At 38.7% G+C, this 14936-nt stretch overlaps 1 protein-coding gene across 8 annotated transcripts in view; it reads right to left on the minus strand.

Annotated features, from left to right (window-relative positions):
- TAFA5 (TAFA chemokine like family member 5) overlaps positions 1 to 14936 on the minus strand; it is a 466113-nt gene that overhangs the window by 325104 nt on the left and 126073 nt on the right. The gene's annotated exons all lie outside the window — the stretch shown is intronic.

Consider the following 14936-nt stretch of genomic DNA (forward strand, 5'->3'; position numbering starts at 1 on the left):
TGTTTCCAATTAACACACCCTAAAGCCCTGGAGAGAACACCACATATTATGGTCTCCACCACAGCACGTGCAACTAATAGTTTTTGTTCTGTACAAACAAGCTGCATTGATCCAGAAAAAATATGAACGGAAGCATGGCAGAACTCCCAAGACAATCAAAGCAAAAGCACATGAGCAAACAAAGCCAGAAAAGCCAGTCCTGCCCAGGTTTCCTACAGGCAATTTTTTTCAGATGGAGAACGAAGATTACTCAGACCACACTGCCCTTGCTCTATCTACACTGGAAAACCACTCACCAGAGCATGCAGAACCTGACTCATAAAAAGACAACCAGGAGTATTTCCACCAGGCCACAGAAAACATTGCTATGAAAGAATACTGAGGCACATCACAATTAGAGGAACATCAGTGACTATCCAAGGAGTATCTGGGAATACTCTAGTACTTGCAGTGAACCAACATAGGCAGCCAAGCACTTAAGGGAGCTTCACTGTCTCCACATCCACACTCTGCCTGGGCCACGATGATATTTATTTCTCCTCACTGCTAACAGTACACCTTCACAAGCTGTCCCTGTCCAGGGTCTACAGGAGAGGGAAAGCACAAACAGGTAATCAAAGAAGCTCCTTAGATTGTCAGTAACTAAAAAAATTATAAAAAAGAAAAACAAAAACCACCTAATATTCCAGGTAAAACTCAGATATGTAAAAGATATTGCCAGTGATCAACAAGGTCATGAAGTGAACATTGGGTTGGGTCAAGGATGTTTCTGATATGCAGGCAGCAAGACTGTAATGATTCCTGAGACAGCAACCAGGGGAAATAGTACTATGTAGAGGATGAGCTGTAATGACAATGATACCCATGCAGACTCACTGCAGAACTGCTGTGCTACAGACTGGCACAAGCCTGGCTATGGCGAGTTTCCAGAGCACAATTCCTTTCTATTTCTGGGCTCTGATTCAGAACTAGAAACAAATGTGCAACCTTCCTTCATGTCAAAGGCAATTAATCACTAAGAGCCACCAAGGTTATCTTGCACGTTTCAAAATTATCAGTCAGTGGGCGGTTATTTCATGTCTGATCCCAAAGGGTTTGCCAGAAATATGGACAGCCTGTAACAGTCACAAAGTTTTACAGTGCTGTGCAAGACTCTTTAGAGATCAATATGGCTGTGGTGGGTTGACCCTGCCTGGATGCCAGGTGCCTACCAAAGCCACTCTGTCACTCCCTTTCTCAACGAGACAGAGAAGAGAAAATAGAAAATGGCTCACAGGTTGAGATAAGGATAAGGAGAGATCACTAAGCAGTCACCATCACATGCAAAACAGACTCATCTCGGGGAAAATTAATTTCATTTACTGTCAAATTAGAGGAGGATTTAGAAAAATAAAACCAAATCTTTAAAATATCTTCTCCTCACCCCACCCCTCTTCCTTAATTTTGCTCCCCATTTTCTCTGCTTTCTCCCCCTCAGTTGTGCTGGGGGATGGAAAATTGGAGCTTCTGTCAGTTCATCTCAAATTTTCTCTGCTGGACCTTTGTCCTCAGGGAGAGGACTCCTCACACTCTTCCCCTGCTCAAGTGTGGGATGCTTCCCATGGAAAACAGATCTCCACAAACTTCTCCAATGTGTATCCTCCACACAGGCTGCAGTTCTGCACAAACTGCTCAAGAATGAATCTCTTCCATGGGGCACAGTCCTTCAGAATAATCTCTTGTGGGGTCACAAGTCCTGCCAGAAAACCTGCTCCAGTCTGGGCTCCTATCTCCACGCATTCGTAGGTCCTGCCAGGAGCCTACTCTAGCACAGGTTTCCCTACAGGGTCACAGCTTCCTTTGGGCAGCCACCTCCTATGGCTGCAGGGGAACGTCTGCTCCACTGCCTGTAGCACCTTCTCCCCTCCTTCTTCACTAACCTGGGTGGCTGCAGGACTGTTTCTCTCACATATTCCCACTCCTCTCTTCTCCAGCTGCAATTTACCTCTGTGCAGTAACTTTTTCTCTCCTTAACAACTCCCAGAAGCGCTACCTCCATCACTGATGGGCTCAGTCCTGACCAGCAGCAGGTGCACCTTGCAGCCAGCTGGCCTTGGCTCCATTGGACACAGGGGAAACTTCCTGCAGCTCCTCACAAAAGCCACCCTAGCAGCAACCCCCACTACCAAAACCTTGCCATGCAAACACAGTGCAACTACCCACGAGATAAGCCAGGCAGCACAGACAGACAGCTGGTGGCCCGATTCCTGCTCCACTTCTAGCCCTTTTCTTCCATTGTTAACACCTGATTGGCTTACACTATGATTGTAACAAAAATATGCCAAGCTGCAGCAGTTATCACATCTCCTGAGAACTCCATGACTCAGGGGTTGTACGGAGTAGGTCAAGACCAGCACACCTAAGAAAGCTTTATAGTAAATCTTGTTGGAGTGGTGCCATCCCTGAAAGCATCAGCTGGACTTCCAGTAAAGACATCTGAACCATTCTACAAAGCCAATGTACCTGAATGATGAACAAGAACTTCAGGATGAGACACTATCATTAGCATCATAAACTTCTAGGTTATACTTTTAAGTAACCAAAACAAGTAGAGCCACAAATTCTAGGTGAATCCCTAAACCTACAGCCTCTAACTGCATATGCATTCTTTATGCTCCAATGCTCCTTAGACTGTCTTTAGCAGACAGCTCTGATAGCACTAATTTCTCTCATCATAAATCATAGCAAAAGAGCAAAATCAGAGCCCAACCATTTCAACTGACTTGTGTTCTACTTTTAGCTCCACATAGGTCTCCCATGGACAACTAACCTGCATATATTGTAATTTAAACTCTCAAAGCATTATAATAAAAAAAAATACACCACTTCAAAGGGTATTGTGATAATTAGTTCATTCATTATAAAGTATTATGAATTTTTCAAAAGAGGAATGCTGCAGAAAAATATTGTACTGCCATGGAACTATAACAATCTTACAGGACAAATATTGACAAAGTGCAGATAGGATTATGACCTTCAAGTAAATAATTTTTATTTTTGATCTTGGCATTTTTATGGACCTTATCACTGTAAAGTCTGAACAACTCACAAATACTAATTAACTGGGACTTCTTAATTATTCTCCCTGCTTACACAAGGGAAACCCTAGACCCAGTCCAATCTAAGTTCTCCTTTAACACTAGATGAGTCAGAAGAAAGGAAGGACAAAGCACAGTATGTAATGTTGATACTCACTGACCTAATACATTCTTCCAAGAAGGCTGTGAGAAATGGAGCAATCTCTGAATTATCTGAACTCATACACAAGGTCTCATGGTGCCATACGTGAAACATTTATAATCCTCTCAGCAGTGGGTCGGAATGCTCTATACTGTGTGCACAAGCAATAAGGCTTCAACTTGTAAAACAAGCAATGTTAATATATTCAATGCTCATTCCCTTGAACCCAATACTGTTTCTTGAAACATTTGTAGTAAAGGATCATAGATTAAAAAAAACCCCAAACAACACAGTATTACAAACCTATCTAACAGATCAAAGTATTTCTTGCTAATAGCAAGACTGTACCAATCTGTCTGATTCTTGTACACGCTTCACTGAAACTACAAAGTAAGCACTGGTGCAATCACTCTGTTTCATTAAGCTGCTGAAAAAAAATCTGTAAGCATATATAACACAAACAGTTATCAGGTGACTATAACAATGCTTAAAGTCTCAACTCTTTCATTCTAGTTTTGGGGGGAAAAAACCAACAGAGAGATGGAGAGGTTTAGTTGATTGAAAAATAGTGATTTTCTATCTACAGTGTAGTTATATTAAGAAAAAAAAGTGCTATTTTACTAAGCCAGTCAACATGCATCTTCACGGAAGAATGTAGCAGATCTCATCTACTTTTGGTTCACGTTTGGTTTGGTTTTGCAACATTTGGACACTTCAGTCTCTTCCCTCTTTTGAGCAGCAAGGGACTGATCCCACAAACAAATTACTTTAGTGCCAAACTGTAGCTAATATTTCAACTAGGAGTAGGAATGAGTGTTGAAATAACTTCTTTTGAATATTGAAAAATTAAATATATATAGATATATAATGAAAATATTCCTTGTTTTACTTTTTTAAACATAGAATACATGGGCTGCTCGCACCTGTCTCTTTGAACACAGACCCTTTTCTCTGCTCTTTCTGCCCTCTTTATTCAGATATTGAAGTCAATAACAGTTTAATTAACCTGCCCCTGTCTTGTCTTTGTCTTTCTTTTAGCATGATATGTACAGATATTTTTAGGGCAGAGCCTTTGGTGACAGAAATATTGTTTCTATCAATCTGCAGAGCATAACTAATATAAAACAACATAATCATGTGAAATAATGTCTGGGAAGGATAGCTATGACAAGCTCAGAATGCAGTATTTACTAGGGAAAAAAGAAAGGAAATACATTACCAATTTTCTAGGTGTATTGTCAGTGTCAAAGCAACACAAAAGTTAAACACTAGCAGAGTTTCTAGATACCAGATACAGTTCAACCAAGCACAAAAGCAGGAGCTGAAGGATTGATACACATCCTTGCAGGCAGAGTTTTGAAGTCCTTATTGCATGAGATGACATAACAGCGAGAATTCAACAGGGCCATTGCTAAAAGCTCTGAGAAGCAGAGGGCCTCTTCTTACCCCCCCAAAGCCTGTGTCCACACATGAAAATGGCACTTCATGAAACAAAAATACCGGCATGCTGGATGCCACTGTGCAGCCTTGTCAGACACAAATCCCTTCTCTGAGGAACACAAATGGCACCCATTCTCTCAATGGAAGTGAAAGCAGTATTTTAACTGAGTTGCATGCTCTGGCTTTGGGGTGGGATGTCATGCAGTCCTGAAAAATACTCTCTCAAAGCAGAGCTACCCATGAAGTAAAGTTAAAGGAATGCTGCAGGATAGCATATGCACCCCAAACAAGAAGATTCCCTATACAGGCATGTAACCATGACAAATTATAAACTGCCCATTTTGCTGCATTATACCAGCTATTCTCAGATGGAAGCTGAACAAGACACTTGTGCCTACACCAAACCAGGGCAGAAAGGGGGCTGCTGTCCTCATAAATCCACCAGAGAACGTTTCCCACAATGAATATCTAAGACAAGGAAAGGATGAGCAATCATCAAGTTTTGGAAAAAAGTTTCTGCTCCTTAGTAATGACAACATTACAGTCATTTGTGATAATACTCAACCCTTTTTGTTTCAAGTCCAGAAAATATTCTGTTCCAAATCACAAAATCCTATTCTCTAAATCAGTCATTTGCCTAAAAACCTACCTTCCATTAAAATCAGAGAGTTGTAAAACAAGTTATCTGCTGGTTTAATTTGGTTAGCAAGCATCTTCATCTGGACTGTTTTTTTACTGGAAATTGTGTGGGTTTTTTTAAACAACTTAATAACAGGGCTCCCTCAGTTCTTAGATTGAATACCAACAGTAAAATAAGAAGGTGAAAACTCTTACAATGTTCCATTCCAACCTCTTGTAGGTTTATTTCTAGCTAATGAAAAGATAGCTATGATTTCATTTGTGTACAATGAAATCATCTATCAGGTCTACTTTAAAAAGACGGCAACAAACTCTGCCTTGCTCTCTCCAACTGGTTGCATTACATGCAATTACTATTCCCATCCAATATTAACCCATGAGATCTTCCTGACAGGTAGTATCAGTATCTTCCACATACTCCATGACATTGCATACCCTTGTGTAGAGCATCTAACAAGGCAAAGCTAACTAAAAGATGGCTGACAAGCTTCATATTTTCATGACAGAACACAAGGACAAATCCTGTTATACTTCATGTGCATGTTCACAGCTGGCACACTGTCAAGGGGCATTGTAATATCAATTAAGGTCAGCATATGAATCACAGTGTCAGTGCATGCACAGCTGGACTCTTAAACAGACTCATGCAAGAGACTCATGTCTTCACACAGAACCATATCTACTGGTTTATATTTTCAAAACAAACAACCAAAACAGCAAAACTAACATTAAAGTGTCTTTCTTTGCTTGATACTGCCCCCTGTGAATGTAATTTTTTAACACAGAGAGTAAATTGGTACCATTCTCAGATTATTTAGTATTAGATCTATATATAGAAAGATCCTTATCCACATGCATCATTCTTTCCATGGAGTACAGAAGAACCCTGGCCTGTCAGCAATTCTTTCAGGTTTTCCAGACAATTGATGGTATCTTTGATTACATTTTAGCAGCTGCCCTGCCAGCCTCCATCCCTGGCAAGAGGAACATAAAGGCCTTGAAGTTGATGTCTGTGATGTAGAAGAGCAATCAAGGTCTTTGCCCACAAGTAGAAGATCTTGGATACATGTTTGCACTGGGGCTGGACTCAGCTTTTCTACAAGAGTTAAATGAAGAAGGGGATAATCTCAGTTTTAATAAGCTAAATTCAGTTTGTACTGTTCTCCATCAAACAAAAGAAACCCTCCAAGGAGGTGAATCTCCAACCTTATTGATTTCATAGCAATGGGGCTAATTTATGAGGTTTTTTTCCACGGGCTGCTGTTTTGCTGCAGATTGTTGGCACAGCAGCACAGGTGCTGTCAGGACCCTCAGCAGCCCTTTGCCCTGACTGCCTCATTCCCTGGAAGCAGTGTGATCCAGCCTCCTCCAAAGCCATCCCTGCTGAAACAGGGACAGGCTGATGGCTCACCTCTGCTCTTCCATCAGGCAAAATGGAGCTGCCAAACTGAAGACTATCAGGCAGTTTAGATTAAATTAACTCCCATCTCCGAAGGGCAGCCTTTCCCTCTTTCTGCTTGACAAGCAGTGTTAATATGCCAGCTACATTCCAAAATTATTCAAAGCCCAGTCCTGTGCAGACTAAATACACTGAGTATTTGGTAATATTTCTTATTTAAAAATATGCCATTTGTGTTAATATCACTTTCTTCTGACTGGAATTAGTTTACACTACATTGAAAAGCCTATTCTATTGACCAAGAAGCAGAGTAAATTGAGAAAATTAATGATATGTTGAAAAAAATGACTGCTTTCTCCTCTATTAAGCACATTGAATTTAGGAAAAAAAAATACGGATGTATGACACAAACTGTGGAGCATGGTCTTCTTAACAGTAATACATTAAATAATTGAAAAAAAGTATGCTAATTCTAAGTGGAAAGGAACTTAAATGTTAAAAAAAGGAAGATAACAGAACTTTAATGAGTATTTGGAAGTGTCCATTTTCATACTCCCAATTTTTGCATAATCACACCATTTAATAAAGCTGCAGAAAGATACTGTGCACTGCAAATTTTAATTTATGCAGCATGTAGTTCAGCTGCAGTTCTGAGGCAGTCTTACTTCTTAGAGGATTAGAGCACAGTATTATTTTAATGTTGCTCCACAAAGACATCAATTAAACAGTATATTGATACATTCAAAGCTGGTTGAATTTCAGGCCAAGAAAGCTTTCTAGCTATCTTTTTAAATGTCTTTTGTAGACATTTATCAAATTCTGCAGGTTTGCTTGCTGACACTGATAAATCTTATTTACATTTGAGGAGTTTTAACCTAGCCTGTTTGATGGCTCAGATGAGCAGTGTTTAGATCAGTTGCACAGCTCTCCAACCTGCACAGAATTTCTTCCTGTGAGAGCTCTTGCTACTGCCAGAATTAGTCTGTGTATCCATTTTCTATGAGCCATGTTTGTGTTAGAGAAACACACGCCAGAATCTTGTCAGCTGAACTCGCTACTTGCTGTCTAAGCACTGCTGCTGCTGCAGCCACTAAGAATATTTTGATTTGGAGGATAAGATTTATAGCATCTCAAGTTAGTAAATAATGAAAAAGCCATAGCATATACAAATCACCCTTGCAGGTTCTAAATTCTAGAATAGTTTTACTTTTTTCTTTCTAAAGTTTCAACAGAAAAAAAACAAAAAACCAAACAAAACCCAAGATTTGAAAGGCATTTTGCTGCAGTATTTGAAAAACATACATTACAGTAAAAAATCCCAGTCTAAAATAGAAACCCTTAGTCAGCAATTACTGTGGAGCAATGTAAATCCTGATATATTTACAGATGAAAGAGGGTCACACAACTCAGCCAAAATATTTCATTTTCTGAAACTCACAATTCCAGTTGAGTTTGTAATATTTTAAAAAATCCTGTATATTTACAGTCAGCTTATAGGCAGCTGGGGTACACTTCCTTCTCCAGTAAAATATGTACTTTCATATAAATCAAGTTTATAGTTCACATGGTGCTGTAAATGCGTTAAGTCTGTTCCTTTTAAAAGCATATTAACAATTTTCAAAAGAGAGAAGAAGCCATTTGTAAAGCACATGCCTCCAAAAACCTCCTGAGGGGAAATGACAGGATAGAAGGGCCAGCAGGAGATAACACTTTCATCACTCTCTCTGACACAAGGGATCAGGACAGAATTTTGAAGTCAGTCCATCGGATAAAGGACATACTGCATGAGAAAATTAGACAAGAAAAACAGCTTACAGGAAAACACTTGTTAGGGTTTTTTTTTTTTCCCCTCACTGCAGGTCATGTGAGTTCATACCCTAAATTCTGCAGTTAATTTCAGGGTTAGACATCTCAAGATCTCAGATGATCCAATTTTTACTGGTATTGAATAAAATCAGAAACATCTCCTTGATATACGGTTTGGTTCAAGGCTGAGTCATGGTTCACCTAAAGAATCATGAACTTCTGTTAACCTTTCTCTGAAATTAAGTCAGTTAAGTGCTTCCTATAAAAAAATGGGAACTAGTTTCACACCATACAACTGCTCTAACCTTCCACTTCAAAGCCAGCAAAAAGTCAGTATTTGTAGTCACTCCAACTGTCTGAAAAAAAAGTTGAGACGTTCCTTCTCAATTGAAAGGGGCAAACAATGTGAAACAGTCATCCTTAGGAAAAAAATACATATTTGGTAATCTAATTTCACCCACTCAATTGCTAAAAATGGTGAGAGGGGGATTTTGGAGGATTTGTTTATGGTTTTTTTTTAAATCAAGACAGGTGTTTTGTTACCAAACCCCAAAGTTTTTCTCCCACAATTCATCTTTAACTGTTTCCACTTTATTTGGGAGGGTCCTTTCAAGCCTAGACAATTTACAGGAGTTCTTAATTAAAAAAAATAGCAAAACTCTGAAATTATTCCTCTCCCTTCTCTCCTACACCCTGATCACCTATTTGCAGTAAAAATACTGAAAAATAAAAGAACAGCTTGAAAAGCCTATGTCCCTAATACACTGGAAAATATGCAGTCTAATTCACAAGACACTAAGCTTTTCTTTGTAGACATAAAAGCCGTAGCAATTCCAAACTACATTTCTCAAACAGCAGGTATCAAAGAAGAAAGGAAAATATTGTTGTGCAACTGCCAGAGAACAAACAAACCCGCTAATTCTTCTGTTCATACCTTTTCCTAAACCCACTAAGTGAAAACCATTGCACATTTTGAGTGGTTTTATAAGTACATATAGGAAGACAAAATGCAGAGCATAAAATGAGAGTTGACTAATTAAATATTAATTGACATAACTAAACCAACCACTGAGTTCAGTTCTGAAAAAAAAAAAAAAAAGATGATGGTTTTCTAATTTACTTATGAAAGCCTGGAATATTATAAGATGGAAGTCCTAAAAAGGTGATCTAATAATACCATCATATACTATTCCTGATCAAGTCTTCAGACATGTAGACAAGAATTTTAGTTTGGAAATCTAAACCCCAGAAGCCAGTTTAAACCCACATCATATCTTAAATTTTGCTTTTTTTCCCAGTTCTTTTTTATCTAAAAAAAAAAAAAAATTACTGCAAATTTGGTTACTAATTTGAATTATTTTTATTGTACTTCTGAATTAGAAGCTCAAAAAAATTCTGAAACACAAATTCTGGATGCATTGTTAATACAATAAAAGCTTAAAATATAACATAGGAAGAACTGAATGCCTTTCTGATGACGGGTTTAACAGAAGTGGGATGAGAACAATGAAATGGAAAGCCAAGTAGGTAGGAGCTAAAAATAATTCATATGAAAAATTTGGGAATTTACTGGTTGAAAATGACAGGAGAAAAAAACGATGAACTGATGACAGATTCATAGTACACCATCACCCTTATGCGGCTGTAAAAGGACAGCTGCTGCCCTGACAAATGGGAATGGGAGAGCCAATGCTAAAAAAAGGGAGGTAAGTATTAGTATTAGTGTTCACACCACTGCAAGACAGCTAAAGGTAAGATCATACTTTTTCAAGCCACTGTTTGTGGGGAAAAAAGTATGACAAGGGTACTACATGTGCACATTCTGAAGTAAATCTGGAAATATATCTATTTTTCTTCAGCAGGACAAAATAAAGGCTAAGAAGGAAAAATATTAATAATTGAATTAATTATTTTAATTTAATTATTAATTAAATTAAACTAATTAATAAACCCACTAATAATAATTTAAGTGGGTACACATACTGGAAGGAGGGAAAGTACAAAATAACAAATGGACATATACCACTTATAAATTAAGGTGGAATATAACCTCAAATTTCCAGTAAAAACAGCAATGAAAATCTGAAACAGCCTATGATGGGATTAAGAGGTGAAAAAATCTTCAACAAACTCAGTTTATAGACAGAATATATTGTAGTTGACTCTTATGGCCTACAAAGTTCTGGTGCTCAACTTGAAAAATTTAATTAGATGAACAAATGTAGGGAAAGGGTAAAAGAGAGAGCAAAAGGGCTTGAGCAACAGAACAGTTGTAGAGCTGATCAAAAGAGAGATGGGACCTACAGTGTTTAAGACTATTAACTTTACATTTGTAAGGAAACACTATAGTTAGGGCTGATGAAGCTTTTTGCCAACAAATGCTTTAGTGTGCAAGTTCAGAGTTCACTGACTATAGGCAGCAATTGTCTTTGACTAGCCAGCAAGTCTAGAATTAGTCTCCATCTTCCACCCCTTGCTACAAACCTTTGAAAAACTAAGCTCATTAAAACTAATGACATATAAGTATCTAGTAATAACATTCAAGTCCCTTCCATACAGTATTTATGACATATTTTTAAGTTTCATGTTCCCAGTATACATACACCTAATACCTCAGAACATAAAGATATACTTCAAACACGTTAACTCAGGTTTCATCACAGAAAAGTAAAGATATATAAATAAGAATGTTTTTGCCTGTGTAAAATGGAAAGCATGCATCCCAACTATAAAGAACCTTTCATCACTTTCTTTTTTCTTTCACTAAAAATTCAATACCTTGTATGTGATCACAAGATCACATACATTTTCATCACACACATATTTTCATCCAAAAGCTAAATTTTAGTTATTATATACAACTGAAAACCAAAAGCACATTTCATATTCTGAGATGCAAAGAACATGCAAGGAAGATATCTTAGAAGTAAAGCACATCCACTCTGCTGCTAGCAGTCACTTGCAGCTAAACTGAAATTTGGTCAAACTACCATCCACAAATGTGCATTTAAGCCTGTCAAGCCTCAAAACTGTACACAAATTTGCAGGACAGCTGGACTGTGATATAACCAAAATACAAAGTAAAGCCTTGGCAGAGAGGGATGACCAGCAAAGCTTCACTGTATATTGGACATTCACTGCACACAGATATGAGCTGAGATACTTGCAGAATTTAAGAAGAGTACACACTGTTCAAGCTGAATTAATTTCTAAGAGTTCTGGTTATTCATTTACCTGCAGCATAGCATAGAGCTATCAAACATCCTTTGAGAAATCATAATTGCAGACTATGTAAATTGTGTCCCAGAAGGACAATGTGGGTCTCATTGACATTGCAGCCTGTCTTTTGCATACAGTAATACAAAGGACACTTAGTATTACTGCAGTTTTAATGAATCAATATGTTTATATATGACTTAGGTATACAATATCTGAAATATAAGCTACTCTATCACAAGTACAGTCAAGTATCACTTTACTTGAGGGGATGCAAGTCTTATTGTAACATCACAATAAGCAATACAGAGAGGAAAAAACAATTCAACCATGCAAAATTTCTACAATTTAGGATTGCAATGTAAAACCACATATTTGCACTACTTTTAAATGTGTCCTTCTATGTGATACTAAAACGATTCCTAAATTCTGTGTCATGGCAACACAGTCCGTTCATTGTAGATGTAACTATGCTGTCCCATATTCAATGTTATTCATTTTCTGAAGCATCAGGTGGAATAAAGGAAAATGGAAAGGAGATAAAAGTACTAGTTTAAAAGTATCCTGCAGTGGATCCTGCATCCCAAAATGCTTCACAAAGTCACATCCACAGCAGACAACTTCATACCTTTCTATAACTTTCAGGTACTATTAAAACACAGCAAACCTTTCATTTTAACACAGTTTAGAGAAGGAGGACCTAACTGATAACATCAGTTAGATAACATTAAAGGAAGCCCAATACAGTTCAATTCAGTATTAACCCTCCATTCTTGCATTCCTTTTCTATTCTTCTGAAGAAGTGACATTTTCAGAAGCACAGATCCTACTTCCCCGAAGAACTGACAGGGTGCAGCAATGTATCAATCACTCCAAGCACAGGGCTCAATTTATCTCCAAGTGCCAGTCCACACTGAGCTGGTTCAGGGCCCATTACCCCATCCACAGAGTAACGTGCATGGCCTTCAAAAGACAAGTATATATCTGCCACATAATATGCAAAAGGCAACATGTCAATGAATGCTGGTAGGCTCCTGATGCATTTATAGCACACACAAGGGACTTTCTTAGTGGATCAGCCACAAAAGCAGATCCAACATCAGGGCCCTGAAGGTTCCAAAGTTCCTGTTTGGCGCACTGTGTCCACATCCTAGAACCTCATTCCAGCCCACAGGGCCACCACAGCAATGCCACAGCAGGACTGGTCTCCAGCCCCCTCCAGCCCTTCACTGCCCAGGCATGGGCCAGCCTGGCCTCTCCCTGCTCCCAGGGAGGGGACGGATACCCAGGACCAGGGCTGTCCCTGTGCCTCTGGCTGCCTGGCTCTGGGCTGTATTGGGAAGGGTCCTGGCTGCCAGGTCTCCCAGGGGGCCCCAACACCCCCTGCACTCCATTCCCAGAGAGCTGCCAGCCTAGAAGCACCCTGATAGCACCTTCAAAAATGAAGAACATGGACCTTAGCAGTATATACATGGACCTAAGTATATGCAAGGAATATTTCCTCATAGACTTTGCCCCCTAAAGTGAAATTTAGTTACCATCTCTATCATAAAGAAACAAGCTAGATATTTGCCAAGACTTTAGAAAACAGAAACACAAAGTGAGGCTGCACAGAGCAGCAATTAGAGATGGATGATTTTCAAAAATATTCAAGATTGTCAACAGTAGCAACTGCGTGCCCTAAATACTCCTAAGTACCAAATGTTTCCATAAAAATGGATTTCAAACATGACTTTTTATATCCCATTGGACAAAGATTTCCTAGTGACCTCCTTCAAAACTTTGAGGAGAGCAAGATTTGCTGCTTTGGATACCTTCAATACATGAGTTCCTCTTCATTTGAGGTATTTTTAAAACAGGGAAAAAAGTCAGTAAAATTCCCCCTTATACATTTACCTTTCCATGGGAAGCAAAACATCAGCAGAAAAACATTAGTCACAATATCAAATGAATTGTTATGAATTGTTATGAACTATCAAATGAATTGTTATGAACAAGAAATGTTGCAAGTCCTGGACAACCACAGGGGTGGTCAGAGCTTCATGGATGCCACTCCTAAACAGTGGATGCACAGACTCATGTGTAAAAGCTCCAGAATATCTTTTAAACAGCAAATTAAACTGGCAACCTCTAAAACCACTAGTGGTCTGCTGACCTGGGATGTTTTAGGAAAGCAGAGGATGAGTACTCAGGGCAGTACAAGAAGCCATTTTGATGCTGCAGTGATGAGAAGCAGGGGCCTCCCAGGATGTAAAATTTTGAGGATGGGAGCAGAAACACCAATCGTGGCCAGTTACTGGTTACTGAAGGAACGTTAGCTTTGCAAGTTCAGTAGAAACAGCATAACAAGGAAAAACAGGGAGCATGCATCTCACACATGTAAGATGTGTGAGATGCATGCTATTCTTTTAAGTTTTTTGCACCTCCACCCATGATGGAGGTGCAAAAAATTTTAAAAAATAGCCAAAGAAAAATGTCTGCTGCTTCTTCAGGGGCAGAGTCCAAGGAATAATAGGATTGTCCAAGTCCTTCTCAGCTAGGGATGCCACCCCTCACCACTGGGGTCTGAGCAAGTCTTCCTCCTCCCCAGCAGTGACTGAATACTGCTTTATGATTCGCTATTCACTACATTCTGCAACTTCAACCCAGCAATCATACATAAAGTACTATCTTTACAATTTAATTGGGTTAAGTATGTTAGGATTTCAAAGAGCTCTTTATGTGTGTGTGCTTTCTGCTCCAGCCTTCCCACATGACAAAATGATTGATACCACAGCAACCACTCAAGAGTAAATGCAGACATAACAGATGAGTGCAGCATGAAAATCTGGGAAAGCTGTAGAATCTCCACCATGAGAGGTCTGAAAGCAAAATAACGGCCCAGGTGTACTCAGATCTGCTGTGTGCTTTTTGACTTATTTTTTATGAGTCAATAGGAAAGAATAAATGCTAATTTAAAAAAATATACACTAAAAATTTATAATGGGAAAGAAGACTTTGCAATAGAACTGCGGCTGAAAAATGGTAATGGTGGTATACATTAGTGCTATCTAGTCATAAGTTCTTCCTGTTATTACATTTAACATATGTAAAAATGAGATCTATTTTTAAATCTAACACACCATTGGAAGAATTACCCAAGCTATAAAACTCAACTGTATCAGACATCAGCAAAAACTTCACCTTGAAAAGTTACATAGCTCAGACCTTCCACGAG

The sequence above is a fragment of the Molothrus aeneus genome, chromosome 5 (genome assembly GCF_037042795.1).
Source record: "Molothrus aeneus isolate 106 chromosome 5, BPBGC_Maene_1.0, whole genome shotgun sequence".
Classification (NCBI taxonomy): Eukaryota; Metazoa; Chordata; class Aves; order Passeriformes; family Icteridae; genus Molothrus; species Molothrus aeneus.